This window comes from Pongo abelii, chromosome 9 (genome assembly GCF_028885655.2).
Source record: "Pongo abelii isolate AG06213 chromosome 9, NHGRI_mPonAbe1-v2.0_pri, whole genome shotgun sequence".
Classification (NCBI taxonomy): domain Eukaryota; kingdom Metazoa; phylum Chordata; class Mammalia; order Primates; family Hominidae; genus Pongo; species Pongo abelii.
Genome location: NC_071994.2, coordinates 65,145,461 through 65,173,002, shown reverse-complemented (window position 1 = coordinate 65,173,002; position 27,542 = coordinate 65,145,461). Strand labels below are relative to the sequence as shown.

General features: G+C 48.1%; 1 protein-coding gene across 29 annotated transcripts in view; it reads left to right on the top strand.

Annotated features, from left to right (window-relative positions):
• Window positions 1–27,542, top strand: part of MICAL2 (microtubule associated monooxygenase, calponin and LIM domain containing 2) — a 261,462-nt gene that overhangs the window by 4,996 nt on the left and 228,924 nt on the right. For 14 of the 29 annotated variants that reach the window (XM_063711243.1, XM_054524649.2, XM_054524647.2 and 11 more), the window contains exon 1: window positions 12,031–12,236. The exons of 4 other annotated variants lie outside the window; for them this stretch is intronic. The gene's annotated coding sequence lies outside the window, so the exon portion shown is untranslated. Of the gene's footprint in view, window positions 1–12,030; window positions 12,237–17,017; window positions 17,106–22,961; window positions 23,109–27,542 lie in introns of those variants that run through there. 11 more of the 29 variants (XM_063711242.1, XM_063711241.1, XM_054524635.2 and 8 more) reach the window with 7 other exon arrangements.

The following is a 27,542-nucleotide window of genomic DNA, read 5'->3' as shown; positions in this document are numbered from 1 at the left end:
CAGCAACGATAGGGATGAATAGCGGGGAAGGGATTCAAGAGATGTGTCTGAACTGTAATTTAAAGGATTTGTTAACCAATTGGAAAAGAAGATTTAGACAAAGAGAGAAACCACAGAACCACAGAAGAGTCACTAAGAATTCCAGTTCTGGAAATGGGGTGGATGGTGATACCATCAGTGAGATTTGGAATATAGATCATTAAGAGGGTTTTGGACAATTCACTTTGGACATGCTGACTTTGAGATGTGTTGAAGGCATCCAGGAAGCAACATCCAAGGGCAGATGAACATGAATCTGGAATTTGGGAGACAGCTGGAATTCCAGTGCCCGTATGATAGCTGAGACAAGGATGAGGAATGTGGTCACCCAAGGAGAGACATCGACGGAGAAGAGCAGGAAGAGAAGCTCTTATGGCATGGAAAATTGAGGTGGAGCAGTGATGTTTGGGAAACAAAGGAAGATGGCTGGGCGCAGTGGCTCACACCTGTAATCCCAACACTTGGGAATGAAAAGGCAGGAGGATCACTTGAGCTCTGGAGTTCAAGACCAGCCTGGGCAACATGGCAAAACCACATCTCTACAAATAAAGAAAAAAAAATAGGTGTGGTGGTGCATGCCTGTAGTCCCAGCTACCTGGGAGGCTGAGGTAGGAGGATCTCCTGAGTTGGGAGGGTGAGCTGAGATTGCGCCACTGCACTCCAGCCTGGGTGACAGAGTGAGACCTTGTCTCAAAAAAAAAAAAAAAAAAAAAAGAAAGAAAGAAAAAGGAAGAGAGAGTTTCAAACAGGGGTGGTCAACTATGTCCTGTGATGCAAAGAAATTAAGGAAGTTAAAAGCCAAAAGTATTTTTGGCTCTATAACAGGGATTTGACCACTAGGAGGGCTCTGTCGTCCTAACAAGAACCAGCTTATAGGGTTTAGGGTGAGTGAAACCGGCGGATGCAGAGAGAAAAAGTATGGATGGATCACTCTTAAAGAAGTTTGATGGTAAGAGACAGGCCAGTGGCTCAAGTAGATGTGCCAGATCTTTTTTCATTCTTTTTGTGATTTGTTTCCTTTTTTAAGTTCAGTTTGATGACAGAAGTTTGACTACAATTAATGCTGCAGGAAAAACTAAAGGAGAGAGAAAGTCTGAAGATAAAAGATAGTGATTTTTCCATAGAGACAGAAAGCAGATTAGCAGTTGCTGGGGACTATGAGGAAGGGGGAGTGGAGTGACTGTTTAATGGGTGTGGGTTTCCTTTTGGGGTGATAAAAATGTTCTGAAACTATGTGTGAAGCAGCTCCCATATAAGAAAGAAAAATGTTCTGGAACCAGATAGTGGTGGTTGTACAACACTGCGAATTTACTTTGAATTTTATTTTATTGTATTTTGAGACAGGGTCTTGCTCTGTTACCCAGCCTGGAGTTCAGTGGCATAATCTCAGCTCACTGCAACCTCTCCCTCCCAGGTTCAAGAGATTCTCATGCCTCAGCCTCCCAAGTAGCTGGAATTACAGGTGTGTGCCACCACACCTGGCTAATTTTTGTGTTTTTAGTAGAGATGGTTTCACCATGTTGGCCAGGCTGGTCTTGAACTCCTGGCCTCAAATAATCTGCCCACCTTGGCCTCCCAAAGTGCTGGGATTCCAGGTGTGGGCCACCGCACCTGGCCAACTTTATGACAACTTTATAACAACTTCACTACCCCTATTTGATGAAAGAGGAAGCTAAGAATCAGAGACTCACTTATCCAAGGTCATACAGCTAGATTTGAGATTCCACCCCAAGCTGGTTTAACTGCAATGCCCAAACCCTTAACCCTCTCATCTGGCCTCTACAGCTACAAGATTTCATAAGTACATATGTTGATAATGTGAATTGATCCATATTCTCCAAGGTGTAATGGCCCCAATCCCTGGATAATGAGAATCTCTTTTTTTATTTTTACATTATTCCTTTTGATTGACCTTTTTGATTGGGTACAGCTTTGGTTATAAAAAAGATAAAGCCTATTTTTAATATAAGGAGGAAAAGATGTTAGAGGTAGGGCGCTTCTCTGAAGGAGATGTCATAGGCATGTAAGCAACCACTAGCGAGGATGCGAAACTTTGTGGGGACGTGGGTGAGTCTGTTTGCAGAATGTGGAAGGAGCATGAACTGGGGCAATAAGGAAGACTTTCCAAGGTGGTGACCTGTAGCACAGTCTTCTCACTGGGTGGAAAGGAACAGGGAGGGCCTTTTACAAGGGGAGCACTAAGCCTGAAGCCAAGCTCAGGAGGGATGGGGGAGGAATGGACAGACAGGCTGGATCCATAGGGTGATGTTTCATGCCATCTCTTTCCTGGTCCTCCCTCTACCCCTCTTCCAGTTCCCATTCCCCCTCCTCTGCCCAGAGTGAGCCATGCAACATAAATTTGCTTTGCTCTCTGCTGTCAACACAGCAGCTATAGCCTTGTTCTAAGATGCTTCCCTTGGTCCTTAGGGAAATAGAAAACCTCGAGGGCTGGCCGCTCAGGCATTCTTAGAAGGCCGCTGTGGCTCGTGCCTTCCCACTTTGTTCTGGGATCCTGTGACTCTCGGGCACAGACCCAGCGCAGCCTTCACTCAATGGCTTCTTTGATTTTCTCCCAGTTGGACTGTCAGAGATTGTTGGCCAGCGGGAAGAATGCTGAGTGGTAAACTGTGCAGAGAAACAACTATTGCATTTCTGCCAGAAGTCAAATTTCTTTTCAGCCTTGCCCTTACACAGAAGGATCAGACCCCTGCACTTGAGATATTGCCTAAACCAGTTTGCCCAATCTGCCACTTACCTGATGACCAGCAAGTCTACAATTCATTTCCTTTCACCTGTGTTTTACTATCTTTTGTGGGGGGAATGGCCTCCTTTTTTTTTGTTTTTGCCACTTCTTTGGCAAAGTCTTTGGATATATCTAAAAGTTTTTCCTATTTCTAATAAGTATATATCACATTTGCAGTAGTTTTACTGCTAATGAGATATGTGCTTGTGATAAGTTTCAGAGCGATTAAGTGACAAGAGCTGAAGCTCAGAAGATGGACAGATCAGGGTTTGAATCCTAGTTCTGCCTGTTACTATGACTTAACCACCCTGGTCTTTGGTTTCCCCAAGTATAGAATGGGGTTAAAAATCTCAGCCTGCTATACGGATGTCGTGAAGATAAATAAGGTAATATATGGGCCCATTGTAGGCACCTGAAAAACGGCAGTTTCTGTTTACCTATTGTATCAGTTAAGTTTTGATCAGGGAAGCAAGATCATTAATATGTAGAAGAGGGAATTACTATAGGGATTAGAGTTCACATAATTGTGGGAGCTGACAGAGATTGCAGAAAGCTGTTGCCTCAGTGTTTACTTGAATTGCTGTAGATCCACAGGGTTATCAGGTGAGAAGAAAACCTGATGTAAAGAGGGGCAAATCAAGAGCCAGCTGAAACTTGGACAAATGGATCCCTTGAGGAGAAGGTGGAATTCATGTCTATTTCTCATCACCTCTAACTTGGACAATGTGGTGACCCTTAGAAGAAGGTTGCACCTTTCACCAAATAAGTGAACCTGCACCTGGCCCTAGATTCAGCAAAGCTGAAGGAGGAGAATCTGCGTGAGCTGCAGGAGCTGGAAGCCTGGCAACTGCCCCATGCCAGCAACACATGAGTGGCAGTGTTCCCTGGTAACCTGTGCTGATCTGGCACAACGATTGCTTCCTACGGCTGGGCATGGTGGCTCATGCCTGTAATCCCAGCACTTTGGGAGGCCGAGGCAGGTGGATCACCTGAGGTCGGGAGTTTGAGACCAGCCTGGCCAACATGGTGGAACCCTGTCTCTACTAAAAATACAAAAATTAGCTGGGTGCAGTGGCGCATGCCTGTAATCCCAACTACTCAGAAGGCTGAGGCAGGAGTATCACTTGAACCTGGGAGGCAGAGGTTGCAGTGAGCTGAGATTGCACCACTGCACTCCAGCCTGGGCACCAGAGTGAGATGGAGTCTCAAAAAAAAAAAAAGAAAAAAATCCTTCCTGATCTCATGCAAATATCCCTTATGGCCAATCCTAATTCAGAACCACCCAGGAAAGGAAATTCTCGGAAACAGGTCTAGCTTAGCAAGTTGTTATAATACAAAGCCACCACACTTATAAATAGGAGGGTAGGCAACTAACATTAATTGAGAGCCTTTACATATGCCATCTTATTTGATCTATGCTCTGATCTTACAAACACAGGGTTATTATCTCCATCTACTGGCTTGCTCCAATTCACACCATTAGGGAGCACATATGTTGGAATCCAGGTTGTTGGAGGCTGAACTCTTTTCACGGGAATTTGACCAGTGAAGCTGGTTTGGGCTTTTCTATTTGGGAACTTGGTTCCATCACAGTAATGCTTGGAATGCCCCTGTGGACCTCGTTCACCTGAAAAGGAGAACACCCCTTCTGAACCAATCAGAGCCAGTGCTGCCCTAGGTTGTCTCTTGGCATCTAAGCTGTTCCTAGGAGAAAGCTTTTAAGAGAAAAGTTGGTAGGAATTTAATTTTCATTTAAAAGTATTAATCCACTACAAAATGTACTGCACTTAGAGAGAAGCTTAATGTGAGGGCTGATGTGTGAAAGTAGGGGTGGGGAGGGGATAATAGAGGAGGAGGTCAGGATGACGTATCTTTCCCAGAGGTAAAAAGTATAAATTCCTCTGAAATTTCATATGGGCCCAGGTCTATAACTAGGGCTCAGGCTCGTTAGCGAAATAGTTGCTGGGTGGTACAAGCACTTGTCTAGTCTATTTTTTGTTTGTTTTTAAATAGTTTCCTTTTATTCTTTCAACAAACATTTTCTGACACCTCCCACCTGCTGGGTGCTGTTTAAGCAATGTGCATTGAGGTTACAATGTTGCATACCACACGGAGGAGCCTCCTGAAGAGTTTTAAAGTCAAAGGCGCAGATGAGTTGCTCCTGTCTTCACATGGGTTCCTGCAAAAGCTGACCCTGGGATAAGAGTCTGAATGTCAGCAGTTTATTGGGAAGTAACCCCAGGAAGCACCAGTAAGGGACCGGGGAAGTGTGATGGAGAAGTGGCAGGAGGAAGCCAATACAGGTTACTGCTGTGACACTTGTTGCCCAGTCCTGCTGGGGCTCTCTGAGACAGAGCTAGAGATAGAGAACTCACCTTTAAGATGTCTCACCTGGAGGGGTGAGAAATTGGGGGTATATATCCACAAACCCTTGCCCACACTGTGTTGAAGGTTGCTCCCTGTGGTGTTAAATCACCTATATTTCTGGTCTGCCCCATGCATTGGCTGAGCTTGCTGCTGAGGCTAGAGGAGAACCCTCAGGCAGAGTCCGAGATGTTTGCATTAGAAAGCCAGTGGCATATATGGAAATCAACTGCCTGTGCTAGATCTACCTGACATATGTACACGTGTCCTTCCTCCCTTCCTAACTGCTCTCAGCGTTCACTCAGGTGTTCCCCCTCTCCCATGCAGCTCAGGTGTCTCAGGGAAGCTGAGTTCACCCCAGCTCTAGGAGGGGGCCTTGACTGGCATGGACAATCAGCACATTCCATTCCTCTGGCTATGGCACCAGTTCAACTGGGCATGTGACCCACTCCAATCCGATGAAGCTCAGGACCATGCTTGGAATGCTGGGCCAGAAATATTCTTTTGGATAAGGAAGTGTGTGGCAATGAGAGCAATGACACTTGCTACCATGAGGAAAACCAGTCTGAAGAGAAGCCGACAGAGAGGAGGGCAGAGCTGAGACAACTGCAGAGTAGGGTGACTGGAGCTTTCACCCCTGCAGTCTTCAGTTATAGGAGTTTCTTTCTCTCTTTCTCTTCTTGTGGTCAGGTTTCCTCCATTGCACATGGCACACAATTGTTGGTCACCCTAACTTTCATGGAAAGAGAGCCTCTCTCACTGTGTATCTACACACTGGTCTTAAAGAATTCTGCTTGGACCAGGCACTTGGCTGTTGGACTGATCACCGTCGGGGCTTGATGGTTCACCAGGCCTGGGAACTGTGTCCAGTTCTGTAGCCAGGAAGGCAGGGATGTTACCAAAACAAGGAGGAATGGAGGAGCTGGCCAATTAATTCCCTCCTCCACATACAACAACTAGCTTCCACAGTCCCCTGTGTGGTTCTTGCCACCTCTATAGCTTCATCTTGGATTACTTTCATGTTTTATTCCCTGCTGCATCCCCTCCACTAAGAATAGTGCATGGAACGTGGCAGGCAGTCAGTCAGCATCTGCTCAATGAATGAAGGAAGGAATCTCTTGCGGTTCCTGGCTCTGTCCCTCATCTCTGATTCTGTGTTTCAGTTGCTGCCTGTCCTGAGCACTCACCATACTCCTTCCCATCTGCCTGCCACTCATCTCTCACGGCTCAGTGGAAGGGATGCCACCTCTGTGAAGTCTTCCCACTCCCCTCAGCCTCCTCGCTGTCCCCCAGACCCCAGATAGATCTGGGGAGGCAGTATTGGGAATTGTAAAGAGCACAGGCTTGGAAGTCCACCAATTCGATTCATTTTGCCAGCTGCTGGCCCCTAGGAGACTCTGGGCCAGTGGTTTCACTTCTCCAAAATCCCATTTTCTTATCTCTAAGGAGTGGATGAAAATAGTACCTGCCTTTATAACATACACACAAGTCTGAGGCTGGGGACTAGGCAAGTCCCTGACCAGGAGTTGCTTACAGAATTGATGCCTCCTATAGACTCTAGTTCTCTATACTCTTAGTGATATCATCACCAAGTATATTTACTCACAAACACTTACATATGATTTATTATGTGCCTGGCACTGTTCTAGCATGCATCTCCCCATTACTATTCCCCTACTACCTGCTGCACAAGGAGGATAAGTCACTTGCTCAAGGTCACACAGTTAATAAGTGGCAGAACTGGGATTCAAACCCAGTCATCTTGACTTCAGAGTCTGTGCTATTAATGGCTTGGCTATGACACCTCCAGCCTAACTGCACTGTACATATTTCTGGGGTGGACACATGATGGGTGGATAGACAGATGAACTTGATTGAGTTCCCTTCTTGGACTAGAACAGAGAAGAATATTCCTGTCCTTGCCTCTAGCCAGCTGTTCTGGGAAGGGTTTGGAAGTACAAGTTGAAAGCTGTCTCCCAAGATCCATCAGTTACAGCAGTTCTGGAATGGGCTTCGGGTTTATGTGGACAGGAATCTGCCCAGGCTACAGGTGTGGCCCAGCCTGCCATGAGGGTGCTCTGGGTTTTGTGGCCATGTTTGATCTCTAGAGGTCAGAATTATATTATGCCCCTGGAATTCACAATTGTCTGTGAATCCCCAGTCTATCTGGGGCTAAGGCTAGACTGCTTACATGACCCTATGTTTCTTCCCCTCTCTTCTGCACACACACTCTGTCTCTGTTTGCTCTGGTTGCTGCATCTGGCTGGGATGTCACCTCCTGCCTGCAGCCACAGCTCTTTGCTCTCCAGCACTGACTTTCTCACCATTGCTGGCAACATGCACACATTCCCCAAAGTGCTGGGGTGCCTCCGAGGGCATTACTGACTTCAGCAGGTCCCAGACAGGTGCCATTTTTCTCTAAACCACCTCTGGAAAAGCCACTTTAAGTGTGGTAGGCCTGATGAGTTTTTAGTGACCTTGAAAACTTTTAGATGTTTTATCCATGAACAAGCGGTTTGTTCTGAGGTCTATGAAGATGATAAAGAGCTTGAACAAGGCCCCAGGGATCTTGCTTCTCACATACTGCTGAGTCTGTCTGCGGGAGATACAAATGTTTCCACTTCCTGGCTTACAGAGTCCTCCAAGGACAGCTCCCAAGGTGCCCGGGGCCAATCAGCCCTTTCTCATCATTTAACCAGGTCACTGGACTCTGTCTAGATACCAGCCTTCCTCTTCCTTCTGAAAGACCAAAGCACTTTGATAGCAGCTTGGGGAGGAAGCCAGTGAGAACCACACTCACTGTTTTGCCCTTCTCTGGAATCTATGGCCTTCAGGAAGAGATCCAGAGCCCAGTGCAACTGTCTTCTCTACCATTCAAACATCTTGAGAGGCACCCTGGCTTCATTACAGAAAATCTCTCATCAGGAGTCCACTTAGTTCAACTCTGACCTTTCTTCAAGCATATTGCTAGGCTGGAAATAAAAGGAAGCCAGAACTGCCACCCCCACAGTCCTCTGAACACCATCAGGTGGATAACCGATGATGCCCGCGAGCACCAGCTGGGTTCTTTCAGGGGGAGGCATGCATAGTGCTGTGGAGGCCATTGCTTCCGTCTGAGATGAAGCTATATTTAGGGATGAATCTGGGCCTTCCTTCTCTTCCTCCCTCTCATGCTAAGTGGCCATCTGCATCTCCCAGACAACCTCCACAAGCAGCATCCTGGAAAAGTGGCCTAGGGAAGAGGTGGCTATTAAATATAGACTATTGAGCCTGCTGCATAAAGAGATTGAGTTAGTTTGTCTGTCATGCTAAGGGTGAGAAAGGGAAATTACATGCCTGGAACACACTTATTCACTCACTCTGTGACCATCAGAAGCATCCTCCTGTCTCTGGGCCTCCGTTTCTTTCCTTTTCTTTGTTGTTGTTGTTGTTGACATGGAGTTTCGCTCTTGTCGCCCAGGCTGGAGTGCAGTGGTGTGATCTCAGCTCACTGCAACTTCCACCTCCTGGATTCAAGTGATTCTCCTGCCTCAGCCTCCTGAGTAGCTGGGATTACAGGTGCGCACCACAATGCCCAGCTAATTTTTGTATTTTTAGTAGAGACGGGGTTTCACCATGTTGGCCAGGCTGGTCTCAAACTCCTAGCCTCAGGTGATCCGCCTGCTTCAGCCTCCCAAAGTGTTGGGATTACAGGCATGAGCCACTGTACCCAGCCTCTTTTTCTTTTCTTTCTCTTCCTTTCTTCTTTATTCTTTCTTCCCTCCCTCCTTCCCTCCTTCCCTCCCTTCCTTCCTTCCTTCTTTTCTCTCGCTCTCTCTTTCTTTTTTCTATTTTTGAGACAGGGTCTTGCTCTGTCACCCAGGTTGGAGTGCAGTGGTGTGATCTCGGTTCACTGTAATCTCCACCTCCTGGGTTCAAGAATTCTCTGGCCTCAGCCTCCCAAGTAACTGGGATTACAGGCGTGTGCCACCACACCCAGCTAATTTTTGTATTTTTGGTAGAGACAGAGTTTCACCATGTTGGCCATGCTGGTCTTGAACTCCTGACCTCAAGTGATCCACCCACCTCAGCTTTCCAAAGTGCTGGGATTACAGGCATGAGCCACCATGCCTGGCCTCTTCTTTTCTTTCATTTACTAGGTAAGGGATTAGATAAATATTCCTCTAAAGTTTGCCCTAACTTTAGATCTTTCATTTGAAAAGCTGAGTTGTATAACTCCTAGACATAGTCACAGCCCAGTAGGACATCCCATGGTGACTGCTTAGTCCAGAGGAAGGTGAGTTGTGACATCCTTAACCCATTCCTCTTCATTCTCCAGGAAGATGGTCAGCAAGGGTGGCTTGTGTGAGGTGGTGAGTGGCTCTGGCCACTGGCTCAAGAAGTCCCCAGGTTTATCTCCCTCCATGCAGTTAACCCTTCTCAGTTCCCAGGTTGCCCTACATCCAAGGAAAAGCTCACCTCTCAGCCCTCAGACGTACCCACCTAGCAAGAGTCTTTCTTATCTGAGCCCCCTGAGTTAAAAAGATGGGGAGTAGGGTAGGGGAGAGGAGGCAGAGGTTCTGGGAATGCATTGGTACGTTCTAATTTTTAAGTTGCTTGAACTTCTGTGCTGAGCAATGCTATCTTTGTTAAACTTGGTTGGCCCACAGTGTTCCTGAAATAGCATTAAGCTTGTTTTAATCTGAAGGGAGAATGTTGTGCTATTGGTAAGGTGATAAAACTGTAAAAAAAAAAAAGAGTAATGAAGAATACAGCTCCCAAAGCATTGTGGTCTTCTTCTTCTTCTTCCTCTTCCTCTTCTTCCTTTTTTTTTTTTTTTTTTTTGAGATGGAGTCTCACTGTATGAGCAATTCTCCTGCCTCAGCCCCATGAGTAGCTGGGATTATAGGCATGTGCCATGATGCCCAGATCATTTTTTGTGTTTTTTAGTAGAGACAGGGTTTCACCATGTTGGCCAGGCTGGTCTTGAACTCCTGACCTCAGGTCATCTGCCCACCTCAGCCTCCCAAGTGCTGGGATTACAGGCCTGAGCCACCATGTCTGGACAGCATTGTGTACTTCTGATTATTCATCTGTTGCATTATAAGTTACATGAGTGCAGGAACCACATTTGGTTCGCAGTAGGGTTTGTTAAATGAATGAATGACTCTGTTTCCATCTCTATCCACAACATGGGTGTCTCAGGTCCAGGCCAATAGCAAGAGGCTTTATGTCCAGTGCAGTCAAGGTGGGGACAGATGTTAACACTGCTTCCTGAAGCTCCTCACTGCCTTGGGTTTTCTATATCACTCTTCTAAATAAGGTAGGGCCAGGCCAGTGGAGTCTCCTCTCCCTTATAGTGCCCTGGCCTGAGCTTGACAGACTGTTTGGATAGACTGGGAGTGGGTCAGGCCTAGAGCAGCTCTTTCAGGGTTAGACTTGACCTGTCAAGTACCCTAGAGGCATGGGCAGTGCTGTAGAGGCCCCAGCACATAGTGGTTAGGCATGTAGATTCTGGAACCAGATCTGGCTCAAATCCAGACTCTGATACTTACTAACCATGTGATGTTGACCAGTTGCTTTACCTCACTGGTCTCAGTTTCCACATCTGTGAAATGGGATGATGATACAATACATACCTGTCAAGCCAGGCTTAGATGAGATCACGTGTGAAGGGCAATCCCCAGGCTGGCATCACAGGCAGATTTCCATCAGAGTGGAGTGCTGGCCCTCTGAGAGTACAAGCTGACTGGGCCTTGCAAACTGGGCAGGAACAGCTTTTGCTGGAAAGTTCACCTACAGGAACTTGATTGAATTCTGAAGAGAGAGCTAAGAGAGCTGCCAGGTAGGACAATACCTGGTAAACACCAAAAGGCTGAGAGTAAGATCACATGATAAGAAGTAGAGTAGAGAAAAAAAATAATAAGCTGCAGGTTTGGGGAGGCAAACTGTTCTGTTTGCACTTGTCTGGTAAGGGAACATGGTGTCTCCTAGAGGTGGTCTTGTGCTGGGGAAATTCCAGCAGCCTGGAGCCACAATACTGTTTCTCACTGCTCAAGCCTGCCTGTTTTCCTCTGGCCTAGGTAGCTCAGTTCCAAGAACACTTATTGATGCTTACACTGGGCCAAGCCCTGTGATGGGCCCTGGGTTCCAGAGGTGAGTCAGACATGGTTCCTGCCCATGGAGATCCCTATTTCATGATAACTGCTACAAGAGCCGTTTAAACACAAGGTGTTTTACAGTAGTTATAGTCTACGGAGTGCTTCCGATTGCTCACTAGGCCCCAGTCCATTCACACTGTGTTGTCTGTGAATGTTGCTCTCTGGAGCTGTGGGGGGTAAGGGTAACCCGGGAAGGTGGGCAGAGCAGAGATTAAGATAGGGATCTGACAGCCAAAGGTAGAGGGTGTTTAGGTGATCTGACCAAGGTAACACAGGTAGTCTGCACCACCGCTCCCTTCCCACTAACTTTAGCCTAAGCAAGGCCAGGTGAGGGGAAGATCCTATTAGCTAGCAAGGAGGTTTGCGGAAGCTCAGGGTAGTCAAGGAGCCCAGCAAAGAGGGAGGTCCACAGGACGTACACAGTCGGTACTAGAAGTGCCATGCTGCTCCCCCACGTCCAAAAGGGGATGCGGTGGCTTGCTTTCCAGCTGCCTAGACCAAGAAGCTTGAGGCCCAGGGCCTCGCCGCTCCCTTGATACCCGCTTACCAACACCGGGGGTTTCATCTCGCAGCGCCACCACGCCCCACTCCCAGCAGCTCTCCCCTGGTCTCCGACCTGCGCGGGTCAGGGTGGGAGCGCCCGGCCACTCCCTGCGTTCTGGGCCGGGCTACAGCCCACGTGCGCCGGCGGCAGCGGCGGTGACAGCCGGCCCCACGGGGGCGGGACGGGCTCCGTGCTGTCCTGTCATTGGCCGCGCCGCTGTCGGGGGCGTTCCCCAGCCCGGTCCACCGCGCGGCGCAGAACCGCAGGCGCTCGGCTGGCTAAGCCTGCGCGGGGCCGCCTCGCTTGCTCCCAGCTCTGTCAGTGGCCCCCGGGGCCCGATCGCTGCGCCCGCGGCCAGGGCCGAGGCAGGCGCTGACCCGGGGCCGGGCAGCCTGCGCGACTTTCGGTAAGGCGGGGGCGGCGCTGTCCTCCGGGTGGGGAGGGCGGGCGCGGGTGGGGACTGTGCCAGCCCTGGCTGGACTCTGCGCCGTGTCCAACGCCCGGGAGGGTCAGGTGCGGCCGCAGCATCCCCCGCCTGAAACCCACCCGGCGGGGCGCACAGTGAGCAGGTGGCGCTGCGGGGAAGCCCGGGGCGGCCCTGGCCCGCCTCTGAACCAATTAGAACGCAATGAAAGCCTCCCACCGGCACGCCGAACTACCTCTTACTCCGCTCCGCAACACCCAAACCCTGCAGTTCCAAGCCTAGAAAATCGCAAGCGCCAAAACGGGGTGGGAGTGACGCGCCTGCAGTGCCGCCCGTCACCTGGCAGAAGACCATCTCCAAGCGTCCCAGGATTGGGGCTCCGAGCCTTGCACGCCCCGTTCCAGCTCTTCACTGGGCGCCCTTTTCCCCCTCCCTTGTCCCCTCCCTCTTTAGTAACAGGAAGTTAAGTTGGGCCAAATGTCAGTGGCCTGGCTGGCCGCGGGCTGGAGCGCAGTCGGGATGGGGTCGTGGCAGTGGTCCGAGGGGCCGCGGCACTGTCCTCTCTGCATCGCGTCTTCCGCATCCCCAATAGCCCGCTCTCGCTCCAGGCCCAGGAGCACCCCCGCGGGGTGTCCGCGGCGCCCGTCCTGTAGGTGCCTGGCTGGCCCCGGGGAGAGGTGGGATCTTGCCCACGGCGTCTCAGCCGCTGCCGGGCCAGACGGGGCAGGTGGGGTTAATTTTATTCACCGCCAGCCTCACTGGCAGAGCTGGGAACGGCCTTTACTGGATGGGGATGAGGGGATGTGGAAACCAGAGTAGTGTGCCTCCTTCCACATTGTTTATTCTGAGGCTTGGGTTCTTAAAGCGGAAAGAGCTTTTATTTGGAAGCCTGTAGGGCCCCGCCAGGCCTACAGCAGTGTGCCGGCTCTCTTGCTGTGATTGTCGCCTGTTAACTACAGTCTACAATGATTTTGGTGAAGGATGAAGTCACTAGCCAGGCCCCTTGTGGGCTGGTCCCACGGGAGAAAAGCCAGAGGCGAATTGGCCCTCCAACGTTTGTGCCGGGTTCCCTGACACCTGCACTTACTCTGTCCTGCTCCCCCTCCCCAGTGGCAGTCGACCCAACAAGTGGGCCTCCGGTCTCCAGGGCAGTCCTGTGCAATGCGCTGGAGACTCTAATACCATAAGAACTCACTTTCTTCATGCAGAGAGAAGACGGATTTATTAAGTGCCTACTGGGCAACAGGTCCTGTCTTGTGGCACTTTTGCAGCCAATTTCATGGTTATTCTCCAAAAACGCTGAGAGTTTTGCCCTCCCCATTTTAGAGATGGGGAAAGAGGCTCAGGTATGGTAGGTGCCCAAGGTCACACAACAAGTGTCTGAGCCAGGTCCTGGCCCTGTCAATGTAAGTCCAGTGCTCTTGTTTCATGGCTGTGGGAACTGGTGTGCTGTGTGCAGGACCATGGCCCCACAGCGTGCTGACTAGAGCCTTCCAGCCTCTGAAAAGATGCTCTCCACCAGGATTTCAGGGGATGCTTCTTTGGCAAAACAGTTGAAGTGACCCAGGTTAGCCAAGTTGTTCAACCTGCAAACCCCTTATCCTCCCCCTAGTCAAGAGTAGTGGATAGTGTTGGCCAGATTGTTATGGGGAGGGATTGGGTGCTATTTTGGAAGGAAGCCTGCTTCTACCATTGACCTGGCCTCACCTCTGAGAATCTGGCTCCTGGTATAGTCTAGGAGGACTGTGTTAGCTGAAATAACCTCTACCTTAGGACTGATTCTAGTTTCGTGGGGCTTTTGGGGTGGGGGCAGGTGTTGGGGTGTAGTGTTATGGTTGTGGGGTAATTGAAATCCAGTTTGGGCATACCTCTATAAAAACATGACATCACTTTTATCTCCACCCCCTTCTTCCTTTAGGCCTAGGGCTCTGGCTTTCTGCTCATCCCTTCTTTCAAAAGAAAATAATGATAAGTCATGATTTTCATGACTTATTTTCATGATGTCATGAAAATCATGAAAACTGATACCAATCAATTATACTTTAGTATAAATCAGCTTTTAAGAACTATGCCTAGTTGTGGCTGTGGCCATTGGAGGCCCATTCCCAGGCTGCAAGGAGCAGCCATATGATCCCAGATTCCTTCTCTGTCTATAATTGGGGTATGTTTCTATTCTCTCCATCCACACCTGGGTTTGCCTCCCAGCCATGGGCCTGCCCCCTTTGCTTCCCACTGCTGAAGTGTAGAGGTCTTGTCTTCTTGGTGGAAGCCTTGGCTCTGGCAGGACGGGACGTGGTATGGGTAAAAGAATAACTCAGTTAAACATTGCTGATCCTAGACGTCCTCTGAGGGCTAACAGTCTCTATTCTTTAAAGAGTCAGAGAAGAGAATACTGTTCATCATGCTGAGATGTTTCATTCTTTACATCACTCTGTAGTTTCATTCTGCCTCTAAAGAAGTGGGATTAACTGCATTTTACGGATGAGGAAGCTGAGACCCAGAAAGGTCACCGTTTGGCCGGGTGTGGTGGCTCATGCCTGTAAAACCAGCACTTTGGAGGCTGAGGTAGGAGGATCGTGTGAGGCCAGGAGTTCAAGGCCACCTTGGGCAACATAGCAAGACTGCTGTCTTTAGTAACAACAACAACAAAAAAGGTTACAACTTGCCTGCATCACACAGCATGTATGAGTGAGGTTTGAGTGTGGAGAATTAAATGCTATGGGAAGCAGGAAAAGCCTGTGGCTGTCTCTGCACTCTGGAGGCTTGGCAGGCACAGCTCCTCTGCTGCGCAGTCATCTCCCTTATCCGCGGTTTCACCTTTCGAGGTTTTGGTTACAGTCAGCCATGGTCTGAAAATATTATAGTATTTTGAGAGAGACGGAGACCACATTCACATCGCTTTTATTATAGTATATTGTTATAATTGTTCTATTTTATCATTAATGTTGTAATCTCTTAATGTACCTCATTTGTAAAGAAAACTTAATCACTCCTGTATGTATAGAAAAAAACACAGCATATGTAGTGTTTGGTACTATCCAAGGTTTCAGGCATTTACTGGGGGTCTTGGGATGTATCTCCCTGAGATGAGGGGGGCTACAGTACTTACCCTTTCTCACCCTATATTGTAATTATTTATGAACATGTCTTCTCACCTCACTGTGAAATGGCATTTAAAACACTCATAAACTTGGCAGATTTATTTTCTGGTTTCGCAAATCCTCTGTGCTCTTTGCTCTGTATTTCCTTAGCCTTTATGCGAGCTATGTCCATGAGGGTATCTACCAGGATGTATTGCAGTCCTCTCTCAAAAATATTACAAGTATTTTCACATACACAAACTCATAATAGCATAATCAGCCCCATATACTCATTACTCAGCTTCCACAGTTATTGAGATTATGCCTGTTTGGCTTCCTCTCTCTCTTTTTCTCCCTTTCCCTCTGAAAGGAATATTTATTCCTGAGATATTTTAAAGCAAATGTCTAATGTCATGTCATTTTGCCTCTCTATAATCCAGTATACAACTCTTTTAAAAAGGACGTTGTCTTGCATAACCACACTTCACTACTGCACGTAATAGAATTAACTGTGCTTCTTAGACATCACCTGTCCACATGCAGATATCCTTGATTGTGTCAGAAATGACCTTTAGAGTTGGTTTGTTTGAACGAGGATCCAGTTTGTATGCTGCATTAGGCCATTGGTCCTTTTAAGCCTGGTTTTAGTTTAGAGAAGCACCCCCTCTTTAGCCATTACCCTCTGTGTTAACTACCCATCTCCCCTACTACATAGGGAGCCCCTTAAGATGAGCCCACCTCTTGGCTTTGCTGGATCCTCAGCACTGAGCGCCGTGTCTGGGACACACAGAGGCTCCATAAGCATTTGTCCAGTTGTGTCATAGCCACTCAGGAAATGTGCTTTGAATTAATGAACCCAGTCATGGATTTGTGTGACTACCAGTGCATGTGCTTAGATAAGAGGTTTTAAAAAAATGACTTGCTTACATGTGGACGTTTCCTCAGCACGTGTCAGTCTGTAAACATCCTAAAATAATAGATGAACTATCTGCTGCTCCCCCTCACTGTGCTGGTTTGTGGTGGGGAGCTGAGATAGCTGCGTTTGTGCCTTGATCAGCAACCGGCCTCCACAGGTCACACGTGGGGCTGACAGAGACTGAGGTCACTTCTGTCCAAGCTTTGAATTCTGCCACAGGAATGACCATGTTATGACCCAGAAACTTGGCCCTGGGCTTGGTGGAGACCACTGATCTTTTCTTCTTCCTTCTGTCTCTGGACAGTGCTGCTTCTCCTGTGCCTTCCAGAGCCTTCTGTAACCTGCCTTACTCTTGGGCAAGTTGTGGTGCCTTCTTCAAATCACTATTCATCCACAACTGGGGCAGGTCGTGGTGGAAAAATAAGTGTTTATAACCTTCAAGTGTCTTGTCTGAATTTGTTCTATAGAGTTAGCACCACCACTGGCACATTTGTGGGTGACCTAATGAAGGAGACCGGAGGCTTAGGAGGGCAGGAGAAGATGTACCTGTTTCTCTTGGTAATGGACTTCACACCTGGTTCTCTCACCAGATGTCCTTAGGGGTGCTGGGCACCTCGATAGGTGTCTTTTACCTATCCAGTAATGGCCCTTCCCTGTGAACAGCACTCAACATGAAGACATGGTTTGTTTGGGGCCTTTTTTCTGTTTTTCCTTTTTAACACAGACAGGCTTTTAATTTTTATTTTTTTTTATTTTTGGTAGAGACAAAGTCTTGCTATGTTGCCTAGGCTGGTCTCAAACTCCTGAGCTCAAGCAACTCACCTGCCTTGATCTTCCAAAGTACTGGGATCACAGGTATGAACCACTATGCCTGGCCTAGCCTTTTGCACTAGGACAAAATCTAACAAAATTTTAAGTCTTCTGACTCTGGATGGCAGTGCTAGAGTTGATTTTTTCCTTTATTTTTTGCTTTTTGGTACTATTTTTCAAAATTTTTATAGGACAAATATTTTATTTTTATAAAGGAAAATCCAAATATTTATTTTCTTAGAAGACTTCTGTCAACCAATTTGAAGTAGGTAGACAGAATTATACATGTATTTGGAATGGTTATACATGCAGATAAAGCCCCAGCACTATTGGGATTTTGATATTTGCTTGGATCGTTATTTTCACGATGAACACATCTCGACTTTCTGAAAGTTAGAAAATACTACCCTCTTTCCCTTTCTTTTTTTTTGAGATGGAGTCTCGCTCTGTCGCCCAGGCTGGAGTGCAGTGGGGCCATCTCGGCTTACTGCAAGCTCCACCAGGTTCACGCCATTCTCCTGCCTCAGCCTCCTGAGTAGCTGGGACTACAGGTGCCCACCACCATGCCCAGCTAATTTTTTTGTATTTTTAGTAGAGACGGGGTTTCACCATGTTAGCCAGGATAGTCTTGATCTCCTGACCTCGTGATCCATCTGCCTCAGCCTCCCAAAGTGCTGGGATTACAGGCGTGAGTCACTGCGCCTGGCCCCTCTTTCCCTTTCTACTTCCTCCTTTGCTGTCCCTCAGATGAAATCTTTCTAATGTTAGGCTCTTGATTTTCATTTTTTTTTTTTTTTTTACTCAGGAAGGTTGAGCCCTCAGGGGAAAATAAAATGACACAGAGTGCTAAGACAAGGCAGGGCAAAGTTCCACGCTCCAGTGGCCTGTCTTGTCCTCTCAGGAAAGTGCCCGATGGCCAAACACCCTGCTCCCTCACTTTGGGGTGCCTGGACTCCTCCCTCCTCTAGTTTCTGTTTTCCTCCCTACACCCTCCCCAAAGGTAGACAGCATGGCTGGCCTGGGCTGATAAGGCTTCTTCTTCCTAAAACATCAATCACGTGGCCTCAGAAATTCAGAGCCGGTGGGAGTGATAGGTGACTCCGGCCCTCTGTTCATGAACAAAGTTTCATTGCAGGATTGGGCCAACCACGGAGTCTGATTTGGAGATGCTTCCCTTCTCTGTCAGCTGCTCTTGTCTCAAATGAAGAGCCTTTTGTGATGACCATGTATGGAATAGTGTCTGAAGTACCACTGCACTGTACCTGTCTTTGTGTCTAAACATCACTACCATCATCACAGGACAAACTGCCCATCTCAGTGGTGTCTGGCAGTGAGCTGTGTGTATGTGGATAGTGCTGGTGTTTTTAGGGTTGAAATTTTTAGTTTGTTCTTTATTTGAGCTAACGTTTCCCCTAAGGGTAAGAGTAATTTCCCTGCCTTCCTCTTTCTCTCAAATCCCCACCTCCCAGTGGCTGTCCTGATACCTTATGGCATCTGCATTCCTTCCAAGGCTTGGTTAGATTTCTTTTGATGAATTACGGAGGTAAGGGCAGGCAGAAGAACTTGAGCTGTGCTTCCTGCTGGTTTGGGGCTCAGTTTTTTCTCCTTTGCTGGGCAGGAGAGAATGTCTAGTGCAGATATTCTTTCTGCTGGCAGCAAGAGGAGGGCACCAAGGGGTTGGACAGTGGTCCCTGGCCTCTGAGCCACTGCAACAGCAGGTTTCTGGGACATCTCCAGACCCAAGGTCTTGACGCACACAGCCTGGAAGCCCAGCACATGCCGGAGACACGAGTGGGAGTCTAAGAACACCCTGTTCTGGCCTTGCTGCAGCAGTACCAACATGTTGAGGTGCAGAAACTACTTTGCTCCCATGACTCTGAATGGCTGGCCCTGGCCACTTATCTGAATACTGACTTATCTGGTGAAGCTTTGCAGGATCTCAGTATATAGTGTGTTGGAGCCAGGATAATGAGGTGTAGGGGAGAATGAAGAAGCAGCTCTCACTAACAAGAGCTGCCCTCTGAAACAGAGTGGGCCCAGAGTCTGCCAGGGGCTTGGTTGCTGAGCCCTCATTGGACAACTGTTCATCCAAAAGGAGCAGAGTGGGGGTTGAGTGCTGTGTGTAGAGTCTGTGGCTGCTGTCAAGTCAGCTCCGTGTATCAGGACAGCCAGGCTTTGCACAATCTGATGCAAAGGTAATAAGATCAGGATCTCCCTGCTTGTAAGAAGGAGGTGTCTGATGGCTAAATGAAAGGAAAACAGAACAGAGAAACACACAGGGGGATTTCCAACCCCTTTCCAGACCCTCAGGGAGAGGATTCACTCAGTCTTTTTCATCAGGGAATGCCCTGTGAGACTCATGCAGTTGGAGCCTTGGGGACCATGGGGTCCATGTCGGGAGAGCTTCCCGGCCACATGCCTGGAGTTGCCACACATTACTATTGTGAAGGAGGAGGAGGAGGAAGCACTGTGTGAAATTTCAGGCTTCTTCTGGATTCCAGGTTTGCCCCAAACAGATGACCTAGAAGGTCTTGCTTGGGTGTATTGGTTATCTTGTATCTTGGGCTTTCTTAGAAGTGACTTACCCACACATACGTACATATATGTGTGGTACTCATCCCACACATACATAGATGCATAGGACTTACCTTCACACACACACATAGATGCACGGTAAGATATTCACTCAGTACAAAGGAAATTGAATGAAAAGTACATCTCCCTTCTTTCCCTGTCCTCCAGCCCTCAGTTCTTACCTCTTTGGCAGCTGTTGTCCCCAGCCCCCTGTGGATCCTTCCAGACATAGTCTAGGTATGTCCTGGTGCCTGTTCCCCTTCTGCTCTTCCTGCGGCCTGCTGAAGAAGTGACCAGGATGTAAAGAGACAGGGCCCACAGGGCTGCAGAGACTTGGCCATTATCTCATTTGGCCAAGGCCTAACAATTGCCCCTTTCAACCTACTTTGCCAGGTCTCTCCTTTAGAAGTCCCCTTGAGCTCGATTTGGGGGTTCAAAGAGCCTGGAATCTGAGAATAAACCTCAGGGGCATGTTGTGGATGCAGGTGACATAGGCAAAAACAAAAAGCACTAAGACAGGCCTGGGCTCAAATCCGAGCCATGTGGCCTCGGGCAAGTTAATGAATCCTAGTATTTTAGTCTACATAAAGGAGGTAATTATACTTATTACAAGAGCTTGATCTGGAGATGAAATTAAAATATTTGTGAAGTACCTTGCCTGGATATGCACTCCAAAATGTCAGGGTTTTTGTTGTTGTTGTCATTTTGTTTTTTCACATTTAACGAGTGACCCATTGCCAGAATGAATGACACTGGTATGGAATCCTCTGGATGGCTTTCTGAAAATCCTCTAGGTGGGTTCCTGAGCTTTTCTTTCCCTGCAGAAGGCAGCCAGTTCTCCATTTTCTACCAAGTTGAGTTGGCCCCACTACTTCCTCCTCCTTTGGGGAGCCAACCTCCATCCTTCCCAGCCACTGGATACCACCTCCTCCTCTGCCCTTGACCCCTGAACCCTCCTCTCCGTTTCCCTGGCTCTGGGTTCCCCCCTCCTCCCCTCGTGAACAGGATGCTGCCTGCCGCCTGGAGAGTGCTGTGGGCTGTTTATGGCTGCTCTCTGGGGTGTTTATGTTGTATCTCTTCAGAAGCTCCTAGCAGATGTCTGTTTATTGCTGAAACTTCATCTACAGCATGAGAGAAGAGAGGCTATTTTTAAAGATCTTTAATTGGCATGGCTGCACAATACAGCTTAGATTGCCTCCAAGTTTAATTCTTCATCGCTCTTATGCTCTATCCATTATGAAACCTTTCAAATCCAGCCTGAGAGACCTTATATGTCCTGATTTTAGAGCAGTACTTAAATTTAGCAGACAGTTGTAATCTCTAAAAAAGGTAGGCCAAGGAGGTGAAGGCAACTGGCTGACTGTCTTTTGTCTAGGCCGAGACAGATGGCATGAATGAGAGCATAGAATGCAACACCCTTCCCCCACTTCTGCCCCTTCTTTCCACCTGCAGTGGTTGAGGCCCGCCCTCATAGGCCGCCTGCGGATTGGCTGGGAGATCTCTAGCTCTCCCTTTCCCTTTGGACTCAGGTGGGGCTTGAGAGTAGGGTAGTTTCAAATGATACTGACCTCCCAGGAGGGAGGAGGCCGCAGAGGCCATGAGTCACAGAGCCTTGGGATGTCAGGTTGGATGGGCCTCATGGGATCATCTAGTTCTCATCCTGGCCACCTTGTTTTGCCTATGGAGAAACTGACACTCGGATGCTTCCTGATGCTGAGTGGACAGAGAGGTGTGTTTCTTGCTCAAGGTCACCCAGCCAGGTCAGAGTTAGGTCTCTTTTCCATCTACCATTTCCCACCAGGCTGTGGTCCTTGATCAGTCTAAGGCAGCTGTGCTTACAGTTGGCTGCGTTTACTGAAGGACAGAGCCTCATCCTCCCTTTCTAAAACCTCCCACATTCTTTGAATTTATGCTCTGTACACTTGTAGCACTGGCTGGTCTCGGTCCCAAGATCTTTTCTTATCATAAACACCTTCCCCAGAGCCTTGGGGCTTAGAATTCCCACCTTTGTTCCTGGCCCTTGTCTGCAGAGGCCCTTTGTTAAAAATACAGAATTTAACTGGGAAAGACCATATGTTGACAGAGATGAGTTTATCTTTGATTAGCTGTCAGCCAAGGGCTGAACCTTAAGAGGATGGGGCATAGGATGAATCAGCTGGGAACAGGAGGAGGAGGGAATCCTGAGAGATGGCAAATAGGGTGCTGGGGGTATCAACAGCCATAGGCCCAGGCTCGGAGCTCACAGTGTGCAGCTGCTGGGCTAGAGTCCCTGTGATGACTGGTGGAAGCTGCCTGCTCTTCTAACTCATGGAGGGAGGTGCATTAGACAAGCTCACCTGTGGCTGAACACCAAGACAGAGTATGGAATGTCCACAGAGTCCCACAGTAGGGGAACCAGGGGAGGCTTCCTGGAGGAGGTGGAGTTTGTAGATTGAGAAGGGTATTGGAAGATAGGTATGATTTCCATAGGCAGAGATGGGCAGAGGTAACGGCACAAAGAGATGTAGAAAAGTGAGGGCACAGTCAGGGTACCATGTGGTAGAAACATGAGGGCTGCCTAGAGAAGCTGAGGCTGGAATCAGGCTGCTCTGAGGCACAGACAGCCCTGAGTTCTGGGGGCAGTGTGGGTGTGGACTGAACCCAGTGGACTGTGGGAAGCTGTCAGGGATAGTCAGAGTCATCCTTCAGGGCACTGCCCTCCATTCACGGGAGGTGCACACTGCCAGACAGCTGCCATTCCCCTGGACTGAGGAGGGCTGTGGGGAACGGGGGTGGGGGGCAGTAAGGCTGGGCCCCCAAAAAGACTTTGTCTGTATCCTGGCTTTTGACTCACAGCCTTCTTTGTGAAGGGAGTCTGCATGCAAAGTGTTGTCTTTGGTTTATCAGGAGGGCAGCCCTTTTTGGAACTCCTGGTTAGGGTCTTAGGATATGGGACATCTGTCACGTTCTGCAGCTTGTACCCCCAAGTGTGGCTGTCTGAGCTTTGGTGGCTCTTGACTCTGTGTAGCAAACAGCATCTGCTTCACTTTCACCACCTCGCTGCAGGCTAAGCTCTTCACATGGATCCTTCTCCTGACTCAAGGTCAATTTGAGGGGAATAAATAGGGCAGTCGAGGTGCTGAGCTCCTCTGGGGGCTACTGCTGGAGCAGGAGCAGGAGTTCCCTGTGTGTGTGTCAGGGAGGCAGCAAAGCTGGGGTAGTGCAGGAACCCAGCTGACCACCTCCTCCAAAGAAAGCGCCTTTGGAAGAACTGGCTCTGTAGGAGTCAGCTGCTCTCAGAGAATTTGTATATCATCTGGAATGATGCTGATTCTCTCCTCTGCACAGCCTCACAATCACCTGAATATCCCCTTCAAGTGCATCCTGTCCTGGGTTTCCTGTGTGCACATTGAGTTTCCTTCTCTAGTTGAAGACAGAGTTTGCGGAGGCTGGCAAACCTGGAGCTGGACTGAATGGCCTGGGCAGGTGGAGCAGGTAGGGGGTTGGTTGCCTCCCAGCCCTCTGGCCATCGTGGCCACAGGGAGGTGGATAAAGGCTGAGCTCTGCTTCCGCCTGCTCCCCTGTTAACCTGGCAGATGGGAGGCACCACAACCTGGTGCATTTTCAGCTTTGACATTTGAGCGGGGCTGGCACCTGTTCTCTACCATGTATGTCTCAGGGACACTTTTGCTTTATGTGATGGAATAAATTGTTCCTGCAAGCAGCAAATGAAATGAGATTAGTGCTATTGATGGGAGGTATTGATGGGATTTGGGGTGGGGCACTGAAATTGGCTTGCTTTCTTTTTTGTCCTAGGATCAGTGCTACCCATATGAGAACAAGCTGATTTGTTCACTGATTGATAAATTGATCGCTCAGTGCATTCATTCTGTCAACCAAGATTTTTGGAGTACTCTCAATTTGAAGCGTGCTGTCACAGATGGACCATGGGTTTTCAGTCACTGTAAACATTGGACAAGCCACACACATATTCTCTCTGAACCTTGGGTTTGTCCTCTGTAAAATGGGAGTGATGCTACTTACCTCACAGGGAGGTTGTGGGGATTAAATGGGGTAATGGGCGTAGCACACCTCTCATGGTGCCTGGCACATAGTGGCATGCAGGCAGCCTCTTCCCCTCTGGCTCATTCCTGAATTGGCCCACAGGAGTCTTGGAGAACAGATGCGGGCAGGGTTCCTTGTTGCCGCAGGCCTCTCATTCGGTACTGGCCCCTAAGTGCCTTTTACCTTTAATAACTTTTAATTTTTTTTAAAAGACAGAGTCTCGCTCTGTCACCCAGGCTGCAGTGTAGTGTGATCCTGGCTCACTGCAACCTCTGCCTCCCAGGTTCAAGCAATTCTCCTGCCTCAGCCTCCAGAGTACCTGGGGTTATAGGCACATGTCACCACACCTGGCTAATTTTTGTATTTTTAGTAGAGACAAGGTTTCTCCATGTTGGCCGGGCTGATCTCAACCTCCTGATCTCAAGTGATCTGCCTGCCTTAGCTTCCCAAAGTGCTGGGATTACAGGAGTGAGCCACTGCGCCTGGCCTGCCTTTAATGACTTTTTAAAGGGAATGGCTCAGTCAGAGCACCTGTGTGTGCAGTGAAGAAAGATGGGACACCTTTCACTTCCTGGTGAGAAGTTCTCATAAACCTTGGAACTGCAGGTCTGGGAGAGCCTTATCATCAACCCCACTGGATGCTTGATCACTCCACAGTGGTGGTTTAGCCTGAGTTTATAGGTTGGAGGTGATCCATCCTGTCTTTAAACTCCTCCTCCTGATGGCTTCCTATAGCTTCTGGCATTTGGTCCCAGTTCTTCCTCTTGGGTGCCATGAGAGTAGGTCTAATCTGTCTACTGCCCAATAGCTCTTCAGAAATTGTTTTTTTTTTTTTTTTGAAATCAAATCTCTAACACCATCAACTGAAAGATATACCATTATTTCATGTACCCTCAAGAAAGAAAAAGAGCTGCCAATTAAACTGTGGCACAATGCTTTGCCATTGATTAAAATTTTTATTCTATATTTTCTGAATTTTTTAAGATTTTAGACATACTTTTTTTTATTTTATATCACTCTTGCATATATACAAAAGTAAATTGGTTAAGGCATTTCTAAAACTTCGCTTTCAGAATCTAACTCTTCTCAATCACTTTTTGACTTAGATTCATCAATGTCCATGTTTTTCTGACTCATTGTTCTCTTCTAGTCAAGTGGGGATGTATTTCTTCATCTCTCTTGTCCCTGGAATTTTTTCCAGTTGCTGACACCCCTTATGTCAGTTCTGGTGTTTTCTTGATTTTACCAGAAGGCATCAATGAAAGTTTTTTTGTTAACAACCAGGACTCACATTCCTTCCTTAAATGGTCCTTAAAAGTGTTGGCTCCTGAAATGTTTCAGATCATGGTTGTTCAGATATGCCACCAGGAATGAGTCAAATTTCCATATGTGAGGCGGTGACAGCTATGCCACAGCTGCATCCCGGGAGAGATTGTTAGGTGTCGGGGGGTTTTAAGACACATTCTGCTTTCAGACATTTTATAATGGGAAAAATGCATTTCTAATCAGTGAAATACGTTATTTAAAGACAGCCCTCTGTTTCTCTCCTGCATCTTCTTCCAGATTAACAACCCACAGTGTGGGTTCAGGATTTTTACCTTCTCTGTGGTTTTCCTCTGAACATGCCCTAGTTTGTTCAGATCTCTTTATACAGCGAAGGCAGTGTCCAGACCATATATTGTATTTATGGTATGAGGACAGCAGAAGAAGGGAGCTATCACCTCCTAGTTCAGGACATTCTGCTTCTCTTAATGCAGCCCAAGACTCTATGAGCTTTGCTGGCAGCAGCATCACATCACAGACATTACTGCTGACTAGGTCTTTTCAACATGTGTTGTTGCTAAGCTGCTTCTCCCCATCCTAAACTTGTGTGGCTTTAGAATTTAAAGGCAGAGCCTCCTATTTTGCTTCTGCCTGATTCAGAATGATCGTTCCTGTTAAGTTTCAACTTGTTAAATTCAGTGCAGCCCTGTTCCGTTGGTCAGAATCCTGTTTAAGTATGCCTTCCACAGTGTCACCCAAGTCGTGATAAATGCTTATCGAAGGGACCCCTCTGTCACACTCCTGGAGACCTCCCCTCAGTGGACTTGCGATCTTTGACCGACTTACTTTGGGAAGAGTGATTGAAGCCGCCCCTAGCCAAGTCTCTGCCCTTTTGCTTCTCTGACCTAAGACGCCTTTCTGAAGCTAGATAGGCCATGCCCATTGCAGTTCTGCATCTACTATCAAGTGCTTCATCAAAAAGGACATGAACGGCCTTAACGTTACATGTTCTCAGCTCCTCGAGGGCTCCAAGGTTGCTTTCAGCTGTTTCTGGGCTGCTCCCCAGAGATTGCACCAGGCCGCTTAGCATCTCATCTGTGAACGTTTTCAGTGCTCTGGGAGATCACTTTCCTGGGCTAGGGGACTTGAAGTCATTGCAAATGTCTAAATATCCTTTTTAAAAAACAAAACAAAAAAACTAAACCCCTATCTCCTCTCTGCTCTTTATTCCAGTGTTGGTTCTTTGCTCCCCTGTCCTGGTCTCCTCAATTGTTTGGCTGGAGTTGCATTCAGAGTCCAAGTCATTAACTTCCTCCATCTCGCGTCTAGCAGCTCTTCTGATCTCCCAGCCACTTGAAGTCTGTGTTCTTTGAGTCTCCAGCACCAACTTCCCCTTCTTGGTCTTTTGCTAATTTCACAGGAAATGATTGTTTTTCCTCCACAGTTCCTGTGTCCTCCTGGTCACTAACCCATTCCACCATTGTTGTGGGAATTAGGGAACTAGGTTAGTCCCTGTTTCTATGGACACATCCTCTCTTTTCTAGACGATGAAACTCTGCAAGGCCAGGCTTAGCCTTTAGCCACTGGGGCTTCCTGCGCTCTCAGGGTGTCTGATCTCAGCCCCACCCACCAGAGCTCATCTCTGGCTAGCCTGGGATCTGTATCAGCAGCAGCCCAGTGAGGTCCATTTCCATGGTATCTCTAAGCCTTAGTTCTTCCCTTGTCACCCATGTGTTCTCCAGAATATTTCTCTTTATTTCATGGGCTTTTCACATAGCTGTACATCTTTTTTTTGAGACGGAGTCTCGCTCTGTCACCCAGGCTGGAGTGCAGTGGCGCAATCTCGGCTCACTGCAACCTCCGCCTCCTGGGTTCAAGCGATTCTCCTGCCTCGACCTCCCGAGTAGCTGGGAATACAGGCATGCACCACCATGCCCTGCTAATTTTTTGTATTTTTAGTACAGATGGGGTTTCACCATGTTAGCCAGGATAGTCTCGATCTCCTGACCTCGTGATCTGCCCACCTCGGCCTCCCAAATTGCTGGGATTACAGGCGTGAGCCACTGTGCCTGGCATCTTGTTTTTGTTATGTAGAGATACTCTATCTCTCTACCCTGTCCTAAGTCTAGTCCTTTAAAAGATAAAACCTGGGTGCAGAGAAGTGTGTCTAGTCTGCTATCGGTTAATGTAAAGAAAAGGACACATATTTATATTTTTGTGTATATGCATAATCACAGTCCGGAAACAGACACAAGCAACTAATAATAGTGGTGACCTGTTTTAGAATGGGGACGTGGTAGGTAGATGGGGACAGGAGTAGGAGGGAAACTTTTTCTGAATACTTCTGTATTCTTTTGACTTTGGAATCCAGCGCAAGTATTTCCTATTCAGTTTTTTTTCTTTAAATAACAGATAATCTGGGATGCCTGATTGGCTAATGTGAACTGGTGAGGCCATGTGGAGTGAGTGACTCACCTGCTTGAGTCAGGGCTCTGCAGCCTCCTACCCACCTGGGCCTCAGCTCCTCAGGTGTAAAGCTGGCTGGTCCCAGCCCACTTACCTTGCAGAGGGAACACAGGGAGGCCCTCCTCTGGAGCCTGG